General features: G+C 44.2%; 2 long non-coding RNA genes across 7 annotated transcripts; one reads left to right on the top strand and one right to left on the bottom strand.

Annotated features, from left to right (window-relative positions):
* Positions 1–1,697: 1,697 nt before the first annotated feature.
* Positions 1,698–18,055, top strand: Gm33205. Of its 6 annotated transcripts, none has more exons than XR_875632.1 (5): positions 1,698–1,949; positions 3,830–3,943; positions 5,738–5,856; positions 6,478–6,596; positions 17,652–18,055. It is a non-coding gene; the product is annotated as a predicted gene, 33205 (long non-coding RNA). The 6 variants fall into 6 exon arrangements; XR_875633.1 differs by having other exon boundaries at positions 3,826–3,943; XR_875635.1 differs by lacking the exon at positions 17,652–18,055 and adding an exon at positions 7,897–9,742.
* Positions 14,932–22,458, bottom strand: Gm33253. Its single transcript, XR_003951518.1, has 4 exons — positions 22,377–22,458; positions 21,365–21,605; positions 17,106–17,362; positions 14,932–15,301 (listed from the first exon to the last, which is right to left on the bottom strand). It is a non-coding gene; the product is annotated as a predicted gene, 33253 (long non-coding RNA).
* Between the last annotated feature and the right edge of the window lie 1,383 nt (positions 22,459–23,841).

Below are 23,841 nucleotides of genomic sequence, written 5' to 3'. Positions count from 1 at the left end.
TTACACACACAGTGCCTCTCAGGCTCCTTGGAATAAAATCCATTGCACAGTAAAGTTTCCACAGAGACTCATTCACTCCAAAGAATTCCCATGCAAAGTGTCCTCAGAGTACGAGTCTATGAATGACTATAAACTATAATTATCTCTCCCATCCCCCTTTTTTAAGCAGAGAAAATGTCATAGGAGGTTTCAGATAAAATGTTTCTGCATGGCTTCTCACTGGGGGTCCTGTATGTAAAGTTACAGAGGTAGCTGAAGGAGTTAAAGGAGCCTGTGGAGGTAGCCTATGTTTGATACTTTTATTGCTTGTCTGTCTGTCTGTCTGTCTGTCCTGGGGATTGGACTCCAGAGTTTTGCAATGCTGGGTGAGGGTTTACTTAGCTCTGTCCTGACCTCTCCTGTCCAATTTAATTCTGAAACAGGGCCTTGCTATGCTACCCAGGCTGGCCTTGAACCAGCTCAGCCGCAGCACTGCCGTCCTTAACCTTGTGATCCTCCTGCCTCACTCTCCTGCCTCACCCTCTCGAGTAGCTGGGACTTCAGGCCTGTGCCACTGGGTCCAGCTAAGCAATTTTTAGATGCACATTACTGTGGGTGGATTTATTTGACGGCATTGTAACGGATTTCCTGTCATTGTGTGTCAATAGCTGTCCCCTGAAGAAAAAGTCAATTTGTAATTTATAATTTCCATGGTCCTGTTCCACAGTGGCGAATCAGCTGCACATCTCTTGAGCTCCTTACCATTCACTGGAGTAGGGGTGGCAGGTAGAGAATCTTCCTTATGTTCCCATCACTGTCCTTACACGTGGCCACAGACAAAGGACCTGGCTAATGGCTGGAAGAAAGAACTGGAGTTAGGGAACGCCACCATGCTGAAATAAATGTCTTTTGACAAAATGCCCTGAGTCTGTCCATTTCCACGTGCTAATGTGTTGCCGCTGTCAAGGGTTTCATAATCGGAGTCCATTGAAAGCCAAAGACCGTTGGAAACCGATGCACGTCCTAAGTGTTGGACTTGGAAGACAGCTCAGGGGTTGCTGCTTTTTAGGGGATTCATGCTTAGTTCCCAGCACCCCATTTGAGTGGCTCACAGCCACCTGGCACTCAAGCTCCGGGAGACCCTATATTTTCTTCTGGTTCCCATATACTCCTGCATATACATACATCCTATATATATGTGTGCATGTATGTATATTTATATATCTATGTATGTATATGCATATATGTGTGTGTGTATGTGTAGTGTATGTATATATGTATATATACACATATATATGTAATTGAAAATATAAACTAAAAAAACTTTTAAAATAATTTTAGAAATTGCTAAAGTGACGCTTGTAACCCAAAGCATTCAGGAGGAAGCAATAAGACTCCATCTCAAAACCAGGAAAACAAAACAATGAATGAATAAATAAACAGTGGACCTTTTTTTTTTCTAACTTGAACCACATTCTTGAGCTAGCGCAGTCTCACGAACCACTCTCAGACTTTTCTCCATCCCCACGCTGTGTCTTCCTGAGGCCATTACTCTGTTTACTTTTCAGTTCCTAGCTGTCTATGTGGCGCTACAGTGCTAGCGTTTATTGGCCATTTACATGACTCCTCCCCCTCCTGCCCCTCCCCTCCCCCCTCCTCCTTCGCTCTCCTTCCTTCCTCCTCTTCCTCTTCTTCCTCCTTCCTCCCTCTTCCCTTCTTTTTGTCCTTTTTATCTTCGTCTCCTCTTCCTTCTTCTTCTGCATCGTTTCTACACAGCTTCTCCTCCTCTTCACCCTCCTTTTTCCTGAGCAGGGTGAACATGGATGTATGAAGGAGTGAGAAAGCCCCTGGTGGGGGCAGAACCTTCAGCGTTTGCTTTGTACACCGTCTGCTCCACTCTGGGCGTCTCCTTCCATGTGAAGGATGAGTGTGGCCAAGCAGACGTGACCCATGTCCCTGGAGCTGAATGGGTAAGTTATGCTTCGGGGGCTGCTTTTGAGTTGGTGTCTCTTATAGTCTATTTAAAAATTGAAAACTATGAAGATATTTTTCTGTCATATTTTTCTTTTTTTAAAAAGGTTTATTCATTTCATATATGTGATTCCACTGTCTTCAGACACACCAGAAGAGGCCATCGGATTTCATTACAGATGGTGGTGAGCCACCATGTGGTTGCTGGGAATTGAACTCAGGACCTCTGAAAGAGCAGTCAGTGCTCTTACCCACTGAGCCATCTCTTCAGACCCCCTTTATTTTTCATATTTTCTTAATGTTCTTTCATTTCTCTTCACATTTTTACCTTAAGATTTCCTGATTTTATTTACTTATTTTATTAGATTTATTTTACTTTATATGCATGAGTGATACACACACACACACACACACACACACACACACAATGTACACTCTTGGTGCCTGCATGGACTAGAAGGGAACATCAGGCACCTGGAACTGGAGTTACAGACAATTATGAGTTGCCACGTAGGTGCTGGGAATTGAACCCAGGTCCTCTGGAAGGCTAGCCACACTCCCCTCTACTGCTCTGTAACATGACCTTTCTCATGCACCAAATGTCTGCGTGCTTCCCTTTCTCTTTGCCTCTTGCTCTATCCATCTCATTACTGTGCCAAGGTCCTTACACTGCAGCTCCAGGGCCTTGATCATCAGAAGTCCAGCTTTAAAACACTGGCTGCATCTTCCTGGAGCTTAAAATTTCGAAGTGTATTTAGAAACAGTTCATCAGGGTGTATTTATGAAAAAAGAAACTATATAGCCAATGTTGCTTTTGTTGAATTATTTAGATACATTCAGAAAGAATTATCCCAGGGAAGGGGGATGCTGGTGGGGATGAGGTGGGAGTAGGGGGTGAGGAGCACCCTTTCAGACGCAAAGGGGAGAGGGGATGGGATGAAGAACTCGGAGAGGGGGACTAGGAAGGGGGTAACATTTGGAATGTAAATAAAATAAAATACAATAAAAAGAAAATTTAAAAGTATTATTGTTTACTGTTTTGATATCTTCAATGCGTGAATTCATTTCTTATCAATTTTTAGGCCTCATTGTGTTTATGTTAATAATGCTTTCCTATTTTTTTACATAGCAGTCTGGCATATTTTTATAGGTTTTTTTTCTTAATTATTATTTCATGTATATGCTAGCTAGTTTTATGTCAAGTTGACACATGATAGAGACATACCTGAGACCAGGGACCCTTATTCAGTAGCTCCCTAAGATTGGCCTAAAGGGAAGTCTACAACACATTTTCATGATTGATGTGGGCGGGCTTCGCCTAGGAAGGATGGTGCAAACCCTGGACAGAGGGTCCTGAGGTGTATAAGAATCAGGCTGAGCCAGCCGTGAGGAGCAAGCCAGTGAGCAGCACCCCTCCATGGCCTCTGTATCAGCTCCTGCCTCCAGGTTCCTGCCCTGACTAATAATGAACTCTCACCTAGAAGTAGAAGCTGAAATAAACCTGTCCTCTCCAGCTTGCTTTTGGTCACAGCGTTTTGTCACAGCAATAGAAACTCTAAGAAAGACAACGTGTGTAGGTGTTTTGTCTGCATGCATGTCTGTATACCACATGGGTGCCTGGTGTCCAAGGAGACCAGAAGAGGGTATTGGATCCTAGTCCTGCCTTCAAATTCACTTATTAATTCTTTCATTATGGTTGTAAGTTCATCTTCATTGTCTACATACATAATCATATCATTTGTGAATAATATTTTTACATTTACAATAATTATATCATGTATCCATTTTTCTCTTCATATTGCTCTGGGTAGGTCCCTCAGTGTCATTTATACATTATATATATATGTATATAGATTTATATATTTTCTTTTTGAGACAGAGCCTTGGACGGCCTGAAATTTACTATATAGACCCGGCTAACATTGAACTCACAGACACCGTCCAGATCCCAACTCCAAGTGCTGGAGTTAAAGGCAAGCACCACCACCCCCAGGTCAGTACCAGCTGTCCATCTATCTAGCTAACTATCTTTTCTGTTTGTTTGTTTTTTCAGACAGGATTTTTCTGTGTAACAGCCCTGGCTGTTTGGAACTCAGTTTGTAGACTGGCCTCAAACTCAGGGAGATCCTCCTGCCTTTGTTTTCTGAGGGCCAGAACTATGCTCAGCACTAAATATCTATGTGTTTATCTATGTATCTATACATGTATCTATGTATCTATCTATGTATATATGCATGTATGTATTATGTACCTATTTATCTATATCTATCTGTGTGCAACCCCCACTGTGTGTGTAATACAAGAAAATGTTTGTCTTGTAATCTCAAAAAAGAAACCTGGCATTTTATCATTAAGTATAGTGTTAACCAAAGACTGTTTTGTTTTATAAATATTGCTTATTATGCTAAGAAAGTTCTTTGTGAAATTTTGTGGTTTTTTTTTTCGAAAACTTATGACTCACACTGAATTTTATCAAAACTTTCTCCCAAATGGTGAGACATGTGTTTTTGCCTTTTTTTTTTCTGTTAATTTGATAAGTTTATTCACATAAAATCAAATTCAAATCTGCATTCCTCAGACTGAATTCAGTGTGGCATAAAATATTCTTGTTTTCTTTAATGCCTATAGTAATAATATAGTTATATATTATATAGTTATATATTATATAGTTATATAGTAGCAGAACCAAAGTTTAAGAAGGTGAGTTTATGTTGCCACTGCATCTCATGGCAATTGTTGAGTGAACGGTTAATCTCTCAGGATCATGTCACCTCCATCTTTGATCTGCCTAGCTGCTTGGATTGAAGCAGGTTTCCTGTCTGGGCAGGGCTTCCCAAATTTCAGCCACTTCTCAGAGCGCATGCTCAGAACCTCTGGCATCACCTATGTATCCTGTCTGACTCCTCCCTCACCAAGGGGGCTCTGCACCCTTACCTATCCCCCTGTACCAAGGCAACAAGAAATCTTGTTTTCTACACCCAGGATTTTGCAGTGATCGCTTGACCCCATGAAATGGGCACACACATCCAGGGCCCGGAGACAAGGCTGAGAGACCAAGCAGCAGTCTTTCCTTGGCCCAGAAGCCAACGTCTAAAATCTCATATCCTGGCAAGAATTCTAATCTCTTCCCTGAAGGTGGTCTGTGAACAGGCTAAGAGTTGAAATCTGTGCCTTTTGTCTGTGTTCTTGAAATAAGGATGTAGGCCAACGAGTATTTGTTAGATAACAGGTATTTATCTTGTTCCCTCCGTTCAGAGCATGAGCAATGCCTTTGCGCATTAAGGAATTTATTGCCAAACATTTTGAAGTTAATGAGAAAAAAAAATCCTCCTCGTTTTTAAATGCTCAGCCTACCGTGGAGTTAACAAGCTGCCAAGGAACAAAATGGCAGGAACTCTTGGCATGGTCTCATTAGTGATTCTGTGATTCTGCTTGCAAAAAATCAAATTCGTAAACAAAGCACTCAGCCTTAGTTGTCTTAGAAGGTCGAAGCTCTTCATGACTCTCCTGACCACATCTTTCAGCTCCTACAGCTTCTGCCCTGAGAGTTTCATCTTTCATTCCAGTCCTGCACTAAGCCGGGACAGCTCTCTATCAGCTTGTTTTAGCCAGTGCTAACCCCGCAGAGTGTTTCAATACTACTTTTCCTAGAAGCCTTTTTCTGACCTGCTCTGCCACTTAACCTCCTCCAGTAGGATTCTCCTCTCTGTGACTCCGTGATGTACTTACTGGTTTTTGTTGTTTTGCTTTAATTTTGTTTTTTTTTGTTTTGTTTTGCTTGTTTTAGATATACTTGGTGTTGTACGGGTGATTTGCCTGCATTGATGTCTGTGTATCATGTGCAAGCCTGGTGCCTATGGATGTCAGAAGAGATCAGATCTCCCAGAACTGGAGTTATGGATGATGGTGAGCTTCTGGGTGGGTCCTGGGAATCGAACCCTGGGCCTCTCCAAGTGCAGTAAATTCTCTAACCCCTGAGCTATCACCCCAGTCCCTCCACGATGTACTTTTACAGCACCTTGAGTGTTTCCAGTGGCATCATTCCATTGATGTTATGTGATTGCCTTCCCTGGAGACTAAGCACTCAGGGAGGGGCCAGGTTCTCTTGCTTGGTGTGGAATCGCAAGGCTCTGAAGCACCTAGACACAGCACCTAGACACAGCACCTAGACACAGCACCTAGACACAGCACCTAGACACAGCACCTAGACACAGCACCTAGAAACAGCAGAGGCTCAACAGATGCTGAGTGAAGGAGCAAACAGTTACAACCTTAAATTCTTTATATTCTTGCATCACTAGCTCCAACCTAAGCAGACCTGCAGTGGCCACAAGGTTCCCACTGTCCGTATTCCCAAGAGATGCAGGGAAATGTTATCTTCCCTACCATTAGGAGGGATGATTTAGGGCTAAGAGCCTCTGCTCAGTTCCCAACACAAAGCAGAAAGTCTGGGCTTAAATCCAGCTCTGATGCTAATATGTGGGCTGGGACAGGTGACAGTTTTTGTGTACCTTGGCTACTTTGTAGATGAACTGTCGTATGGCCACTACTACATGTCATATGGTCACTGTTGAAGGATCTGAGGAGTTTAGTTCAGTGCCTGGCAAGCAATGAATGGCTAAAGGACATTCTCTACGCATGGAATCGTAAGTTAGTCAATACTTCTCACTGAGGTGAATGGCTTTGGCGAGGGGCTACTCAGTCTTATAATCTGGTCGTGGGAGTGCCAAAGGGGGTGTGTGAGGTGCCAGTCACTGCTTTCAAATCAAGTTGGGTTACTGGGTCCTCAACAGCCTAAAAGAGACTCCAAATCCTGGACAGTGGAAAAGCAGATGTACTTAAGGAGGCAAGTGAGTCCTCTTCTTTGAATTTCTGGTCCTACACAAACACACAGAGTGAACAGGATTGTCTTTTGAAAGATGAGCTCCCTCTCGCTCTTCGTCTTGTTCCAGACAACTACACTGGAAGACCAGTAGTCACAGACTTACCAGGAGCCCTGCCCAAGCCTTCCCTGCCAAGGCTCTCAAGACCTAGGCTTGGAAGGGTTTCACCAGTGGATAGAAGAAAGCCTTGGAGATGTATTAGCATGCCCCACACTGTGGAGTGGCTAGCATGATTCTGACCCCACGATCCCTCCTTACTTTATGCATATGAATGTGCATATCTGCATGTACACCTGCATGCCAGAAGAGGGCATCAGATCCCATTATGGATGTTTGTGAGCCACCATGTGGTTGCCGGGAATTGAACTCAGGATCTCTGGTAGAGCAACCACCTCTCCAGCCCCCAAGATCCCTCTTACTAGCAGTGCACCAGTCAAGGTGGACCCATAACAGAACTGTGACAGATTAGATGTAAGATAGCAACCTTGTCCTGTGTTCTCTGGGATTGATTTTGAAAAAAAGGACAAAGTGAGATATGAAGGGAGGGAGAAGGAGGGAGGGCATGGCTAGCATCCCTCCCTCTTCATCCTCCTTTATCCTCCTTCCCGCCACCTTGCATGACTGCCGTCTAACAATCACCAGGAAACAGGTATGATCACAAATCCTTCCAAGCCGGGAAGACCAGTGGGAAGAGAACAAAGCCCAGGTTGGATGTCATCACAGAGCAGATGCACCTGGCTTGGGCTGCCTACCTGCCCTTTGTGTTGGGGGACACACAGACGGTTGCGGTCCCTGTTGTTTGGGTTTCCCAGGCCTTTGCGTGGACTCCTCACTAAGGAACTTGCACGTAGCCCAAAGCTTTACACCGCTGTGTCCATGAACACGGGTCCCCACTCTGCTCTGCTGGGTCTCTGCTCCTTGCAGATGGGGCTCTAGGCTTGCTCATTTCTATAGCACTGGCATACAGTGGGTCTCCCACAGATGTTTGACGAGTGAGTATCGGTGTCATCTGAGATACGCTATGACCGGTGAGACTGTCACCGCTGCTGTTGAACATCTCCAGGTGCCGGTGTGACCGTCTTGCCAGGAATGAAGAAATCCAGGAGACATCATGACCCCCCCCCCTTTGGCTACCTGGCAGCTTTAGAATTCTCACAATTAGACGTTCCTCGGGGACTCATGCTGACTGGACTCATGGTGCCAGCCAGAGGGAGAGTTTGTCTCCCAGGAAGAGATCTCAGAATTCTGACAACTTGTCTGACTAGACTCTCCCCTGAGAGACTGGAGCTAAGGCAGTGATGGGCAGGACCAGGCCGTGGCCAGAACTGCTTAATTATGGATGCATCCTTGGCGAGGAGTATTATCTGTGCACGTCCCTTTCTGCACTTCACTATTATGGCCGGTCCCAGTGTGTTCACACTGCCAGGGTCCAGGATGTGGCCCTAACAGTCTGGTGATGTTGGGTTTCATCAGAGAATGGTGTGATATGCTTCAAACTGGGTGCTTGTGTAGAGGTAAAGTCATGATCTACGAGCAGACTGTAGGTCCTTCATTTCTGCATGCATCATAATGACAAGCAAAGCCTTTAAATAGACAGACAAACTAGAGCTTTTCTGTCAATAACAATGTAGCTTTACTGAAATAGAATTAGCCTCAATGAGAGAGGAGTGGGGTGGTAGAAAGGACCCAGCAAAGGGTGATGGGATGGATGGTTTTTCTCCCTGACTCCTCGGGACTGTCTTTCCTCATCTGCCTCCTCCGTTGCCCGTGGCAGTTTCCATTTCCTTCAGCCTGGCTGGCTACTGAGCCAATTACCCAAAGCCTTTCTGTCGTCTGCGTCAGCTCTCCTCGTTCCTTCACAGTTTCTGCGTTGCATAAGCATTTTAATGCTTACACAACAACCTTAGGTCTGTTGGGGGTCTTTGAACCTCAGAAGATTGTAATATATTGGCTTCAATACTCACCTGTGGAAAGCCTGATACCTTCTTTTGAGATTTCTTCTGATTCCCAGCAGACTTTCCTCTGGCTGGGGAAAGCGATGGAGGTGGGGAGGATACAACATGGACAGGACACTCCCAGCTTCTACTTCCTTCTAAGAAGAGTCTGATTTCTCACCATTTGTGTGCTAAGCCCTTCCCAATATTGTGTTCACAGGATCAAGGGCAGCAGGACCTCATTCATCTCTCATTGCCAATTAGACAGTTTGTATCACTCAATATTCATAACATGTTAGCACTTCCACACAGCCCATAAACACGGCCTTAGTGAGTAGTATGTCCTAGCATTTATTCTGTGCTGGGCTTTGTCAGGCAAAGGATACTTGAGTGACTTACTGTAGTAGTGATGGAGACAGAAGGTGGAACTGGAGAGCCATAGTCGGTATCCCTATAGAGTACTGGCAGGTGCTGTGGTCCTGTGTGAAGGGCCACAGGAGCAGGGACACACTGTGTGCTATGCAGGCACAAGGTTCTGAAAGGATCCGTGTGGTGTTGCTTCTTATGCTAATGAACAGAGATCTCTCCTTCACAAGGCCTTCCTCTGTCATGGAGGCCCAGCCAGAAGTTCCCCTAATTCCATCCGCACTGGAAACAAGCCACTTGTGCATCTGCACTAGGAAATGTCAGCCACTTGGGTTGAAGAGAAGCTGATGATGTCCCCATGTGGTCCCAGGAAGGGAATGCCACTGTCTTGAGGGTTAAAGTTCACTCTGTTACACAGGTGAGTAATCTGCAGCAGACCTCATTCCTTTTCATAACTTCCCCCTGGATTTTACATATTAGCAAATGGCTAGTTTTTTTCTGCTATAGGTCTGCTTGTGTGTGTGTGTAAAGGTGGGCTTTATCGCCATCTAGTGGCATCTTTTATCCTTGTGGTTTCTTGAGTATAAAAATACTAAATGTTACCATTAAGCAAAAGAAAAAAAAAATCCATTTTAAAAATTGATCCCTGGGAAAAACAACACTATCAACCAACCAGACCTCCCCCCAGAGCTCCCAGAAACTAAACCATCAATCAAAGAGTACACATGGAGGGACTCATGGCTCCAGCCGCATATGTAGCAGAGGATGGCCTTGTCAGACAGGGGAAGGCTCTATGCTCCAATGTAGGGGAATGCCAGGGCAGAGTGGATGGGTGGGTGGGGGAGCATCCTCATAGAAGCGGGGGGAGGAGGGGATGGGATATGGGATTTCTGGAGGGGAAACTGGGAAAGGGGATAACATTTGAAATGTAAATAAATAAAATAACCAACAAAAAAGAAAAAGAAAAAGAAAGGATATATATATATAATATATATTATAGATAGTATATATTATATAATATACATATTCTTATAAGAAAAAGAAAAAGGGTATATGTATATAACATACAACATGTAACATATAATAATCTATTATGTATTATATATTATATGTACATTATATATATATTATTATATATTATATATTAATGTATACACACACATATATATATGATCCGCATATATAGAGGGATTTGGTACCCTGACATCCAAGACTGTGCTCCAGCTTTTGCACTTTCTGTGCTACCCAGTTTTGAAGGAAATCAGCCTGTGACTGTCCTCACATGTCCAGTGGCATCTAACAATTCTAAAGTATGTTTACGGCTTCTCTCAGCGCAAGCCTCCTGAGCTAGCAAAAGCTGGCTCCTCAGATATCAAGAACACAGCCTGCTGGCTAGACAAGCCTTAGTTTGTTGCTCACCTCAGAACGTTGTTATCATCTCAGCGAGGGTAAGGTGGATACTGGGGATATCAAGCATTGTGTGAGAGAGGAGATTTTTGGCTGGGCTTTTCAAAAAGAAGGCTCAGGATTGGGTAAGAATCAGAGTAGAGAAGTCCAAGGTTGGTGAAACTATCAAGGCACAGGACTTTTAGGTCCAAGCCGTCAGGTGACAGTGTCTTTAGAAGTGATGGGCTGTTGGGAAACCTCCTGGAAAAAACAACCTAGCCCAGGGAGAAGATTTGCAGAAAAGCAAATTGATGCTGGCAAGGCAGCTCCAGGAAGATCTGTTAATACAGACAGGGAAGTGGCTATGCCTCTTATTACCCAGGCTGAGTATTGGAGTGGCCATTTCTGTTCTTAGTGGCCATCCACAGTTAAGATGCTGGCATAACATCAAGCAGGGTTAAACAAGGAAATGCCACCATAAACTGTCACAAGCAAGGCTGGGGATGTGGCTCAGTGGCGGAGCATTTCTTAGTGTGTGTGTGTAGCTCTAGGTTCAATCTCTGACACTACAAAAAAAAAAGTAAATAAGTTAATTGTGTCCCTGTGTCAGGGGCTGGAGAGATTGGCTCAGCTGTGAAAGGCTCACAGCCAAAACAGAGTAGTTATGTCAGGATGCTTAGGCAAAAACATGCTGAATAGGCATGGTTGTAAAGTGATAGGTAGTGAGGGTACATCGTTTCAGAGACAGCGTAACAATGTGATACGTGCATCGCATAGACTAGTTGGATGAGGACAGTTAGCATGTCTGTCTCCTTAAACAAGTATCATTTCTACATGTTGGGAAACCTTGAACTCATCTCATTTATTGTCTAAAGACGTACTGAATCCTCGTTACCCCACTGAGTTGTAGAACACTAGAATGTATTCCTGTACAGATGCACTTGGATATTCGTTATCCAGCCCCTTTCTGTCCTCTCACCTTCCTTCTCCTAGTATACAGAGAACACTGTTCTATTTTCTACTCCTATGAGATCAATTTGTTAAAGTCTCCATATATGAATGAAAACATGTAGTATTTGTCTTTCTGTGCCCAGCTTGTTTCACTTAACATAACATCCTCCAGTGTGTCTATCATCTGGACACAATATCAGGACTTCATTCCCCTATGTAGAACACTATCTTATTTGTGTACACACTACATTTTTGGTTGTCATCTGCTAAGGGACCTCAGTTGACTCTAGTTTTAGTTGTTGTGAACATTGCTGTACAAACCACAGGAGTGCAGACATTTCTGTGATAACTTGATCTCATTTCCTTTGGAGGTAGACCAGTTGGACAGCTGGATGGAGGTAGACCAGTAGGACAGCTGGATGGAGGTAGACAAGTTGGACAGCTGGATCCACAGCAGTTTTATTTTCCATTTTATTGGTTTTTAGTTTTTTGCTGTTGCTGTTGTTATGTTTTGAGGAGACTTCATAAAATCTTCGGTACTGACTGTATGAATCTTCATTTTCACCAAGAGTAGAATAGATTATTTGGTGAGCTTTGTTGATGGTCCAAGGTAAAGAGGAGCAGGCTGGGGAGATGGCTCAGTCTGTAAAGCCACACAAGCATGAAGACTTGAGTTCAGATTCCCAGCACCCGTGGGAAAGCTAGATGTAGAAGCTTCTGGCTATAATACAAGACCAGGACAGATGGAGACAGGAGGCTCCCTGGGGCTTGTAGGCCAGCCAATCTGGCCAAACGAGAGCTTTGGACTCAACGAGAAACCTTGTCTCAAAAGGCGAGGTTGGTGCAGGCTGGAAAGACTGGTCAGTGTTGATAAGCATCTATTTTTCTTGCAAAGGACCCAAGTTTGATTCTCAGCACCCATGTTGGGCACTTCACAACTGTCTATAACTCCAGTTCCTGGGGTACCCAATAGTTCTGGCCTCCATAATCACATGCTGCATACACACACATGCACACACATGCACTTAGCTGCATACACACACATGCACACACATGCACTTAACTGCATACACACACATGCACACAATGCACTTAGCTGCATACACTCACATGCACACACAATTAAAAATAAAATAAAGTAAACATTAACAAACTAAGGTGGAAAACAATTAGAGAACCCATGATGACCCTGACTACACACACACACACACACACACACACACACACACACACACACACGCACAAGAGCCTATGCACCCATCCCACACAATAATAAGATATTCTGGTCCCTGTGTGCACATACACATGTATATGTGCACAAACATGTACACATGCATGCACATACACACACGGTAGAGAGATGCAGTAAGAACAAGCAGTTGGCAGATGAACAGAGGCCACAGTTCAGGGATCAGGAAGTGCTTGCTGGAAGACATATGATTTTCAAACTGAGCCTTTGGTCCTAAGGAAGGTTGAGAAGAGGGAATGAGACACTGACTCCAGTGTCCTCAGTGCCAGCCTTTGCTCTCAGAGATCTGTGTGCGGTTTTGCTGTGTGGTGACCTCACTCTGGCCTCCTGGTTTCCTTTCTGAAGCTCATGTTCTTTTTCAGTCTTGAGTGTGCTTGTGTTTTTTGAGAAAGAAAGAGTGCAAAACGTCAAAAAGAAATGGCACCGTACACTTTCTGAACACAGCCAGACAGGTTTCCTCTGAGCTTGTACAGCATAGGGGACATCGTCAGAACTTTGCTCTGACCCAAGTATCCATGCCTGCAGCGTGCTGCCATGCTGCTCAACCATGATGGATTTTTGTTGTTGTTGTTGTTGTTGTTGTTGTTGTTGTTATTTTTTGAGACAGGATTTCTCTGTGTAGCCCTGGATGTCCTGGAACTTGCTCTGTAGATCAGGCTGACCTTGAACTCATAGAGATCCACCTGTCTCTGCCTCTGCCTCCCTTGTGCTGGGATTAATACAGCTAGAAAAGTATGAAAGAGGCCACAGTAGAGTTCAAGGTATTCAAAGAGGCCTGTGGGGGAGGGGGAGGAGAGATGTTGGCAATGCTGAGTGTCACTGCAGATGTTTAGATAAAATGATAGCCTAGCTGGAGAGCCACCGCATGACCATGGCCAAGCTCAGGGTCGTGTCAGGCAGCAAATTGAGATGATCTAGAGAGAAATAGGTTGCAGAATGTGGAGGCGAAGTGCAGGACCAATCTGGATGGATGGATAGACAGATGGACAGATGGAAGCTTGAGTGGGCTGTGTCCAGCCGTGGCATCTGCTGTACCCTTTGTTGGTCTTGTGTTTTTAGTTAGCCCTGGGCCTAGTTTTTGTTGTTTTCAAGTGTTTTTAGTACACTCATGTGCTCACATGTTCCCAGTCTACTTTGGTGTCGTCTATGTGGAAACATTTTACTGCTAGGAATACACTCCTCTTCATTCTGAGCCTTGTGAGTGATGCTGGATGAAGGGTGGCTTCTAGGTAGATGCACAATGAGGTGCATCCCGCCTTTGCATCTGCACTCAAAATGGAGCCAGATGCTGTTTTAGAAAATGGACTCTCTCAGGTCAAGGTACAGCAAGAAAGCTAACGTTATACACACTAGGGAGTGACTTACAGCAGGGCACAGACTGAAGGAATGTTTAAAAACTAGGAACAGTGGAAGGAGGGAAAAGGATACAGTGGTGGAAGGGGGAGGCAGGGGAATGGGAGGAAGGGGCAGGATGTGTGTGTGTGTGTGTGTGTGTGTGTGTGTGTGTGTGTGTGTGTATTTGTGTTATTTGTAACCCTGTGTGGGACGATTTATATAGGTCTTGGGCCCCAAGTGGAAGACAAATACTTCATCTTTGGCTGCAACAGAACTTTCATTGCTTAAGAAGCCAATAACCAGTGAAAATTGCTCTCTTAGAGACAACTGATGGAGTTAGGTGACAGAAGAGATAGTTTGAAAAACTCACTTAAATTCAAGTTTGGGGACTCTTGACTCTGCTCAGAGATTTCTCTTTCTTATAAGGTCTAAACAGATCAAAAGATAGACGTATCTTGTCAGTTTCCCCAACTCCTAATTATGTGTCTTTCTTTCCTCGTAGCTTTGTCTAACCTCAAGAATGATAAGTGTTGAAACAAGTAATTGATCACCCTCTAAAAGCATCTCTGACTTCCGCGCACTGTAGCATAGTGTCACAGCCCTGGCACAGGCAGTGAGGGGTGTGCTGGAGCTGGTTAAGGAGCCAGTCATGACAGCAAACATGTGTGTCTAACTCTGTTCAGTGACCTTGAGGGGACACACTGACTTGGACACAGGAGGAGGAAGCATTACACATACATTGACCAGTCAGAGTTGCCCTGCTCCCTCAGAGTTGCCCCTCCCCTACACGATTTTACTTACCAGCATGCCATTGATTGCACATCAAGGATCCTTTGGCTCCCCCCACCCGCACCTCGCCTCCCCATGTTCTCTAAGTGTTTTCGGGTGGCAGTATTGGACAACGAGGTTTGGACCACTGGAGAAGTCAAATGGTTTTGAATGTTGCATCAATACAAAAAAAAAAAATCGGTGCGATCGTATAAAACTGCTTATCTTTACAATTTTTGATTTACAAAAACGGCCATACTGTATATCTCATATATAGTCTGATCTAATAAAGAAGTTCAAGTTAACAGGAAAACGTAATATCAGCAACTCCTGGAAATAGACCTCTCTGTCACAGGGAGGAACCCAGAGTCAGCATCCGTTGAGAGACCCCTGTCCTTCCGCAGCTGACCTTTGCTCTCATGCTCTCTGAGTCAGGGTCACAAATGTCCGATGTGCTCTCCAGAGATGGGACCTTTGACCTGGGCAAAACAGTAGGAAAGACAAAGGGTTTATTCTTTGCTTTTATCCATGTTAACCAGGAGGCAAACTTTCTGCTTGTTTGTTTTTTGTTGTTTGGTTTTAGGGTTTTTTGTTTGTTTTGATTTTTTTATTGTTGTTGTTGTTTTTGCATATCTTCACCCAAGAATACTGGATGGGCTTAGTCCAGAGACAATCCATCCCTGGCCCCAGGGTTGGCGTCTGCTTGGCCAGGGAGGAAGAGACTTGAGCAGCTGGCTACTTGCAAGGATTTGATCTTCAGAATACTTTCAACAAACTCTACCCAATTATTCTCTGGTTGCAATGTATCAATGCATTCTGGGCTATTTATGATCTTTTAAGCCAGTGGCTTAGCATGGTGCTGAGCTAGTATGTAGCTTAGAAAAGCATGCAGTACAAATGAACACACTTTATAAATTGTACATGATAACAACAGAGAACTTTATCCTTGAGGTCTCAACCTTCAAACTTGGGCCATTGTATGGCACAGCGCTCGTGTCAGGTAAAATTACTAACCTGATATCTTGGTCTAACGGACATTGGTAACGGACATTGGTTAAAACTGCTGTACGGTAATGCATGTTATAAGACATTCTGGATGTTGGTCATTGGGAGGAAACCTGAAGGAGTAAATATGCCCGAATGGTGATATCTACATCCTTTAAAAACCCTGGCAAAGCATGTATCTACCTCAGCATTTAAAGATCATGTTTCCCCAGTGATTGTAAGCCTGGCTTCTGCCACATCAGCAGGTCAGCCATTACTGACCCAATCGATAGCATGTCCAGGTTAACTGCTGTGGATGCTCTGCCCACCTGATGGCTTCATTGCTGCAACTAGGAAAAGTCCGCTTGGCTCCCCGGCTCCTGAGTGCGTGTCATTGAGAATCACACACAGTGTGTGCATCCGGTACATGGCTTTAAGGTACTTTCGGCCACATCTGTGAACAGGGCCTTCGGAATCAGACACTTAGGTCTTACTCAGGAGTGGGTCTTACTTAACTCCAGACACTTCACTTGTCAAAGGCTCTCTGCCAGTTTGCTGACAAGATCAAAGGGGGCAAAGCATCAGAGTGTTTCCCCTCCCCCATATTAAGAATGTGAGTGACAGGTTCTGGTCTCCCTTTCTCAGCGTCTACTTAAAGGCAAGTCTCCTGCAACAATTGCATACGTGACAATGGTTCCTTCATAATCATGATTGCAACATCTGTCATGGTAAGAGTGACACAGTGTCTGCTCTGTGTCTGGGCGAGCATGCGGCCACCCATTCTTATGCCCGTTCTCCATATTATCTTTACATGGCCGCTGCGCACGATTTTGTGGTTTTGTCCTCGCATACAGCCGCTGTGCCTTCCCTCATACACTGTCTGTGAAAGACCACGGAGCTGCGGAAGGAAGCCCCTCCCCCTTTACGTAGCGATGGAAAAGCAGGGCTCTGAAGGCCAGTCTATAACTAAGCAGCACAAATGGCTCTCATTTATCTCTGTCTTTATTGAGTATTCAGTACTAAACGTCAATATATAGGAGCGTGTGAAAATAGGTATAGATCCGCAAAGGGTCAATTAAAGTGACAAACGCACCGTCCTTCACACCCTGCTCCTTGACAAATACAAGATCATCACTTTTAACTTTAACTTTAAGCAAGCAGAAAGCTCAGAGACACACCTTGGTTCTTTAGCATAGAGCATATCTATTTAAAGAGTAGATCTGTGGGGACCTAAAAGTATCCTTTCAGATCAAGAATAAAGCTAACTATAATTTACGTGTAGTGTCAAACACATTTTACCGTATTTAGGCTTTAGGTAAACTGCTGGTGTGCAGGTGATTTGTGCCTTCTGTATGATCACCCAACGAATACGTTGACTTGTTCTGATCTTTCATTCTTCAATTATATTGACTAAGTAAGGATTTCTGTGGCTCGCTGGTAAATTTTTGGATGATTCCACATTTTGCCATTGTCTGTGTTATACAACAGTCTGATCCCCATGTCCTTCCAAAGAGAGCTCATTGGATCGTTGAAAGCCTCTTCTACCCCAACAAAGCCTAAGGAAAAAATAAAAAATAAAAAAAATAAAAAAAATAAAAAATTAAATCATGCAACATACCCACTAGATGGCGCACTAACAACAGTGATTCTCCAGCATGGGGGGACCAAAAATCAAATTTTTGAAATCTACAGAAAATTAAAACAGTAGATAGAGTGAATGTACTATTATGTTGTTTTTAAATTATTTTTTTAAATGTGGCTTATGCGTACAAGTGTGTGTGTATGTGTGTTTTTATGTGTTCTAAACTCAGAAGTTCTTCCTGTTTGCTCCACAAACATTTTAAGGACGAAGCCCCTACATCTCTATTACGGAGCAAGTGCAAGTGTCGGAAGGTTGACTGTGGAGCCTGCAAGATTATGGCTCAGAAGGAGAAGGCACTCATCTCCAAACCGGACAACCCGAATTCAATGCTCAGAACCCACAAGCCAGAAGGAGGGAAGCAACCTTGCAAGTTGTCCTCTGACTTGCACACGTGCGCTATATCACACACACACACACACACACACACACACACACACACACACACACACACTAAATAAAAGAATTAAAGACTAAAGTTGACTGCAGATGTGAATTTCTATGAAGCAAATTTCCTTTTCCCGTTGATCCCTATTATAAAGTCAAAGATTCCTCCCCGCTTGGCCCCCTAAAAATAGGGAATGTTGATCAAGATGTAATAAATTGTCATGGAGAACAGTGACAAATCTTTTGTATTGACTTATTTGAAAGGAAATTGTATTTTTTTTGACATGTTAAAAAAGGTGTCAAAATGTCACCCTCGAGTGCTGTGTGGTGAAGATTAATTTATGGTTGGTGCAATGTCATACAGGCCTAGAGAAGTAAATGACATTTTCTCTGCACTGAATAGATGGGTGATAATCACTGAGTTGCCGACTGTTGTGCCAAAATGAGTCCCAGCAGTCATGGCGGCAGGGGTGGGGTAGGGGGTGGGGTGAGGGATCAGGGGGTGTGCCGGGGAATTTAGAGACAGATGGTAAGGGTCAGAAGAAAGGAGAAGAATCAAGAACTTCACAGGCAGGAATGAACATGGATGGCAGTCCACCATCCCCAGCAATGTTCTGAAAGTCCACCACAGCAGTCGCACACTGACTGACGGGAACTGGAAAGGCTGTGAGGGTTTCATGAAGAGTCCTTAGTGACGCCACGGCTCCTTTTTAAAATCATGAATTTCCTTATTAGGAAGGCACGTGGGACTGATGCTTCTTTCAAGGTCTAATTCATGGCTAACTCAAAGTAAAATTCTTAACTAGTAGGCACGAATCTTCCTCTAATAGCTACCTGCCTTTGTCTACCTATTTTCCTCTCCCAGAGACGTGATTTCTAACTACGACAAGCCTGCTCGCTGTCCTGGGTGTGGTTCATTTCTTTCTCCCTTTGTACTTTGCTATAGCAAAGATGGCAGACTGTCTTTCTGACAACACACACAAATCTCAACCTGTTTTTCTAAGCCCAGCCCTCCCTTACAACCAGATGGGGCTCTGAGTAATTCTTGTCAGTGGAATGTGACTTGAAGTAATGGCACGCTCTCTGGGCTTTCGCCCTTTGCAGCTGCAGGGGCATCCTGGATGATCTTAGAGGCCCCATAGAGAAAGTCCTAGAGACTCCCACTTTAGAGTTTCAAATGACAGTATGGGTAAGGGTCTTCCTCCATCTCCACCCCTCTTTTGCCATGCAGCCAGAAAGCCTTGTTTTGGATTTTATGTGAGTGAGAAATGAACTTTTATTTTGCTAAGACCTGGGCTTCAGTTTGCCTCCAGTTTCAGACCAATCATCTGCACCCCACATCCCAAGGAACTGGCTGGGCACCAGGAGGAGCTCGCGGCTTTTGATAGGGTTGAAGGAAGGCAGCGGGCAAGCGAGGTTAAAGGGGGACTCCATGTGAGGCTGACACAACCCATAAACCCGTGAGGGAACGGGTTAGGTTTCATAAACGAAGTTTGATACAAAAGATTTTTTTCAAAGCTTTGTGTGAAGAGCTTTTGGGGCTGCCTTCTAGGAATTTGGCAGGAATTTTGACATCGGGATAGCACAAGGAAGTAGGCTCAAGATGAATCCTGCTGAGGTCTATGTCCTTTTATCTGGATGGGTCTTGTTAAGACTCTGAGTACAGTAATCGTGGGACCTTTGTTTATGCCTTGCTTGTTCCTTAGCTACTCTGTTTATGTCTTAGGACTGACTATATTTTTTGTATGTACCTAGAATGGTATAAAATCAGACTGGAATAAAATAAAATAAAATATAAAAAAAATAAAATAAACCCACTTCAGCCTCAGCGTGGTTGGAGCCATGTTATAGCGTTGTCTAATTGGCTTTTTCTTTTCAATCCTCACTCCCTCCCTGGAGACCCAGTTGACTGACTGAGCTGGCTTGGTCAGGTTTGTTTTTATTTTCGTGTGTAAGTCTGTTTACACTGTGTGTGTGCCCTTTGGGGGCCTGGAGGGTGTTAGATTCCCTGGAGTAGTGGGTGCTGGGAACCAAACTCTTATTATCTGGCAGAACATTGAGCACTCTTGAACATGGAGCCATCTCTCCAGACTGCAAATTTGGGGTTTTACACGCATCCACACCAGATGAAAATTTCAAACCGTATTTAAAATTTTTTCTTCCTTTCTACTCTCAGGTTTCCATGTCAGCCCCCTATACCTCCAGATCTGTTTTAGATTTTGCATTGTGTTCCAGTGTACATCTGCTTAAAACACATTTCCTTCTATAAATATGATTCTAAAAGTAGATTCTTCAAACTCAGGAGAGATTATATTTGAAAGAAGCAGGGATTTGGGTCTTTCTGGAGTCCCCGTATCTTCCAGGCTCCCTTTGTGTCCAACGTGGATGCCACGTCTATTCTGCAAAGCTGTTTGTCCCCATTGTGAGGTTAATACAGGCAAAGGAGAGAAACAAGAGCATTGTCACGTTCAAATTTCAATGAAGACATCAGATTCCTTGGGTCTCCAATTTTGGGGGTAAAAATCATCTCAGTTAAAATTGAGTTTGTATACAACTGTGTGATGGTTTGTATATCCTTGGACCAGGGAGTGGCACCATCTGGAGGTGTGGCCTTGTTGGAATAGGTGTGACCTGTTTGGAATGGGTGTATCACTACGGGTGTGGGTATAAGATCCTCACCCTAGTTGCCTGGGTCAGTCTTCCACTAGCAGCCTTTGGATGAAGACAAAGAACTCTCGGCTCCTCCTGCGCCATGCCTGCCTGGATACTGCCATGCTCCCACCTTGATGATAATGGACTGAACCTCTGAACCTGTAAGCCAGCCCCAATTAAATGTTGTTTATTATAAGACTTGCCTTGGTCTTGGTGTCTGTTCACAGCAGTAAAACCCTAACTAAGACAAACTGCTTTTCGCTATCTTTAAGATACTAGTGCTGGGCTTGATAGCACACACCTTTAACCCTAGCTCTGGGGGGAAGAGAGGCAGGAAGATATCTATGAATTCAAGGCCAGCCTGGTCTATGTAGGAAGTTCTAGGACAGCCAAAGCTACATAGTGAGACCTTATCTTCCACCCTTCCATGCCCAAGAAAGAGAAAGAGAAAGAGAAAGAAACAGAGCTAGAAAGGGCTGTCTCTGAATGACGAGTGTTCTCCTCCAGCAGTGGAAAATCCCATCATTCCTAGTACGTTTCCCGGTTGTCTCCTTTGGGTCTAATGTGACTGCAAAATGCCCAGTAGAAAATTGCAAACAGTGGGCTCACAAGACCTGGAAGAATTCCCAGGCATCCCGTGGGCTTATCAAGCCACTCTCTGAACAATGAAGGGACGTAGGAAACACAGTGGCCGCCTTACAGAGAGCATTGCTGTTCATCCCCTAGTCGCCTTCTGTTCAGTGTTGACACACTTGGAAATTCGTGCCATCGGGTCATCTCAGGCTAAAGAGGGGACACCGAAGCAGCATCTCATCCTGACATTGCTTTCCCACTTCATCTCTATACAAAGCGGCATCGGCAGAGTATCGCAAGCACTTACCTCGTGGGAAGAACAGGGAGGAGTAAGGTACAGAACAAATCTCTCAAGTTGGAAGTGCATCAGGAGGCTAGCAGTCTCTCATTCAACCTTCACGTGAATCTTAGGAGGCGGGAATCACAATTCTCATTTGCAGACGGACCTTTCTATGAAGTAAGTGGCTTACTCAGTGGTTAGAACTTAAGTCTCCATATCCGTAGCTTAACCACGGGAGCGCTCTTCAGGAGGCTTCCTTCTTAGTTCACTTGAGAGAGAAAAAGCAAAACAACAACAGAAAATATAAATATCAGTTGCATGGGCACAGAGAGGGGGGGAGAAAGAGAGAGAGGAAACCAAGCCCTAATGAGCTATCTTCTGAAGATCCATGCCTTATTTCTTTATTTAGGAATGAAGTGGTTTTCAACCTGTGAGTCTCCATTCCTTTGGTAACCCCCCCGCTCCCCCCCCCCCGCCCCCGGCAAGACAGGGTTTCTCTGCCCTGGCTGTCCTGGGGCTCACTATGTAGACCTCGAACTCATGCTGGCCTCGAATTCAGAAATCCACCTGCCTCTGCCTCCCAAATGCTGGGATAAAAGGCATGTGCCACCACTGCCCAGCCCCTTTGGTAAGCCTTTATCTCCAAAAATATCTTCACTACAATTCATAATGGTATCAAAGTCACAGTTATGAAGTGGCAATGGAAATAATTTTATTGCTGAGGGTCAGCACACGTGAAGAACTGTATTAAGGGGTTGCAGCATTAGGAAGGTTGGGAACCACTATATAGAGAGACATGCAGAGTTCCTATAAAGAACCTGCTGCATTTCTCATGAAAACATTCATTTCTTGAGACAGGATTTCTCTATATAGCTCAGGCAGGCCTAGAACTCACTATATAGTTCTTCTTCAGCCACTCAAAAGGTAGAATTACATGCATGAGTTAAGCACACCTGATTATAGAATCAATAGTCCTTTAGATCAATATCTTTAAGCTCAATACTTTTAGCTAAGTAAATAAATACGTCTAAACATTTACCCTTGCTAGGTTCTCTGAGTGTGTGCAATCACAATGCCCCGGATTGTCTGGAGTAGCCAACAAAGCCCTTCCACGAAGGTGGGAGGTGAAGGGAGGAGATGTGAGGAGTGTATCTGAGCCGTGCTGGAGGGCATGTGAGGCAGAGGGAATGAGAGGCAGAAATGTGCAGAGGTGGCAGAACAATGCCAGTCTGTGGGACACTGGGGCACGCATGTGACCTATGGGAAAGTCACACAGAGTAGTAGCTCAGGCATAGCCGTGCAGCTAAGAACTGCCAAGTTTCCCATGGCTCTGAGAGCCTTGTGAACAGCTGCTGCATCTCATGGCTGAGCTGAATTCTGAGCTGCTCACTCTCCCTCGGTGGTCAGGGGATTTACTCAGGAAAAGGAAACGCGATGCCCACGGAGCGTGACCATAGACATTATGACTGTGAACAGTCCTGTTAAGGAAGTCTGGCCTGATGATGACTAATTTGTCTGATGAGCCAAGTGTTGTGTATTTATTTCTAGGAAACATACCTGTTGCCTGCCCTCACCATTGCTGTTCCATGGGTCAGAAATACAAGTGGCAGGCCAAGGGCAAATTCATCGGATACTAAGGACATATTCTTTGAGGGATAGCACTAAAATGGGTACATGATAGATGGGAGAGAGGTTGTACCGATTCGTTGGGCTGTCGTACCAGAATGTCACAGACTGATTGGCTTACGTGACAGAATCTGTTTCTCATAATTTGGAGGTTAGAAAGTTCAAAAATTAAGTCAGATTTGATTTTTAATTGCATGGATGTCTTCTTTCTAGTCTTCAAATGTTAAAGAAAAAATAGTATCCTCCTCTTCTTCCTCCTCTTCCTCCTCTTCCTCTTCTTCCCCTCTTCTTTCTCTTCTTCCTCCCTCGTCTTCTCCAGACATCATCCTAATCAAACTAGACTCCACCATGTGACCTCACATAACCTAACCACCCCATACATATTTTACTGGCCAACATTAGGGGTTTGCCCTCCATATATGAATTTTGAAGGAAAAAACTCACTTCATAGCAAGCAAAGACAGTCATGGCCATTGAGTCAGTCAAATGAGATTGTGCCATTAACTCCGAATGTTGGACACTACAGGGAAGAGAGCAAACCGCAGCAAGAGAGCAGGTGATAATTTCCATCACCCTCCCTCAACATTGGTGCAATGTTCCTCAATTTATGAACTGATAAAGATTATTCTTTTTCTGTATTGAACTTATGTAAACCGTGAGACAATTGCTGAGTTCTTTTGGACAAATGCTTTATAGCTGTTTGGAATAAAGAAATAGGCTGCCAGACTTAAATTCTTCCAATAGTGTCTATTGGACGAACCATTGGTCATGAGCTGGGAGTTTGTGTATTCTGTATGGATGACCACCTCAATAACAAGTGTACTTACCAAGAGAGACACAGAACAGAGGGCTAGGAGATGGCTTAGCACATGACATCT

Source organism: Mus musculus, chromosome 15 (genome assembly GCF_000001635.26).
Source record: "Mus musculus strain C57BL/6J chromosome 15, GRCm38.p6 C57BL/6J".
NCBI lineage: Eukaryota > Metazoa > Chordata > Mammalia > Rodentia > Muridae > Mus > Mus musculus.
This window is presented reverse-complemented; position numbering and strand designations above follow the sequence as displayed.